At 42.4% G+C, this 2,184-nt stretch overlaps 1 non-coding gene across 1 annotated transcript; it reads right to left on the reverse strand.

The window, feature by feature from the left end:
• Positions 1-270: 270 nt before the first annotated feature.
• Positions 271-342, reverse strand: Trnat-cgu (transfer RNA threonine (anticodon CGU)). The gene has a single exon. It is a non-coding gene; the product is annotated as a tRNA-Thr (tRNA).
• Between the last annotated feature and the right edge of the window lie 1,842 nt (positions 343-2,184).

Here is a 2,184-nt window from a genome sequence, read left to right on the forward strand (position 1 = left end):
CGCACACCTTGGCGATCCTTTCCTCAAATGACAACGCTTTGAATGAGGCCATATAGAGTACCAGTGTTATGTGTTTTTTGATACCATCTTTGCGCGGGATTCGGCATGTGCTGCGTCCATGTGTGTGCTAACTGCATAAGCTACCTAGAGGGTTTATGCACAATAGTAATGAGAACTAACAGACAGCAATGCCAAGGAAAGTATAGGAGGTGTTATTTGTAGTAATTAGAATATAAATGTGAAGAAAGTAAAGTGGACGAAAAGATAACTTGCCGCCGGCAGGGACCGAACCTGCGACCTTCGGATAACGCGTCCGACGCCCTACCACTGAGCTACGGCGGCGGACAGCTCCCCGTCTCCTTTATAGGGCATATATGTGGATTTAAACTTAGGAGTGTTAGTCAGCGCCAGTCGCAGCCATGGCGGCGAGTGTGGAACACTCTTTTTTCTGCCTATTTTGGCGTCACGTAGCACGTGATCTATTTACGAGCAGGCAGCTGACCAATAATCCCTCGCATACTACCTGAAGGCATCATGGCTGCCAGAACGAGACCCTCGCTATAAATGAAGGAAAGATTACTTTTAAGGGCTCGTTTTTTCTTTGTTATACACAATAATAATGAGAACTAACAGACAGCAATGCCAAGGAAAGTATAGCGGGTGTTATTTGTAGTAATTAGAATATAAATGTGAAGAAAGTAAAGTGGACGAAAAGATAACTTGCCACCGGCAGGGACCGAACCTGCGACCTCCGAATAACGCGTCCGACGCCCTACCACTGAGCTACGGCGGCGGTCATCTCCCCGTCCCCTTTATGGGGCATATATGTGGATTTAAACTTAAGTACGAGCAGGCAGCTGACCAATAATCCCTATCTGACTAACACTCCTAAGTTTAAATCCACATATATACCCCATAAAGTGGACAGGGACCTGACCGCCGCCGTAACTCAGTGGTAGAGCATCGGACGCATTATTTGGAGGTCGTCCACTTTACTTTCTTCACATTTATATTCTAATTACTACAAATAACACCCGCTATACTTTCCTTGGCATTGCTGTCTGTTAGTTCTCATTAATATTGTGTATAACAAAGAAAAAACGAGCCCTTAAAAGTAATCTTTCCTTCATTCTAAAGGGTTTATGACGATCTTTGGCGTTAGTCGTCGCGATGGAGATGTACCACTACGCCTCAAGGTGGGTGCATCCACGTCAAATGGTGCTATAGCTTTCAAATACCTATATACATTGCGCAATATGTCACGCGTCAATGTGCAATAAACAATCCGCCATACCCTTGTGAAGACATGATTCACTTTCGTGTTACAGTGCTCCCTATGATGAAGGGATCAACCATATTTATTTCTTGGTTCCCCTTTCAGTAAAACGTGGTCTATCATATGGCCTACTTCTATTCACGATGCTTTTGCTTTCCCCTGGTAGGGCGACATGTTTCAGCAAACGCTATTGACTTACGAAGCGAGCGATACCGGTATTGGGTCTGCAAAAGCAGCTTCCATGTAATATTGGTACGTACCAAATTCTTATTTAAACATCTACAAGATCACCAAATAGATAGATAGATAGATAGATAGATAGATAGATAGATAGATAGATAGATAGATAGATAGATAGATAGATAGATAGATAGATAGATAGATAGATAGATAGATAGATAGATAGATAGATAGATAGATAGATAGATAGAATAATTTGAAAACATTGCGATTCTTTTAGCTCTACATTCAATGATAAATTCTGTTTTGACTGAATGTTTGAGCGGCCAATGGAACTTTGATGGGCCGGTTTATCCTAACTATGTGTGCCTATCTGAGCTTGCTTGCCAAATTAAGGCCTTGTGCATAGTGTATTCCATACAGCTCATCAATGTGTTTGCAAAATATGAACTCTTTATTCGCATTGAGAATAGCATTTTTGTCACACGGCTTGCTCAGCAACAGCTTCTACACGTTATAAGGATCGAACGTTACACTTACAGGCTTTTTTGTAACTGGAGTTCGAAAAAAAGCATCCAGTTCAATCAGGTCATCTTGCAGCCGAGACTTCGTAGCACTGATAAGTTTGCTCCAACGCCATCGCAAATGAAATTGACGCGTGTGCACATTTTTCATGTGTGAAAATAACAGGTTGCAGAACCAAAGCGCACCTTCGCTCACCGCGAAAG

Source organism: Rhipicephalus sanguineus, chromosome 4 (genome assembly GCF_013339695.2).
Source record: "Rhipicephalus sanguineus isolate Rsan-2018 chromosome 4, BIME_Rsan_1.4, whole genome shotgun sequence".
In the NCBI taxonomy this organism is placed as follows: domain Eukaryota; kingdom Metazoa; phylum Arthropoda; class Arachnida; order Ixodida; family Ixodidae; genus Rhipicephalus; species Rhipicephalus sanguineus.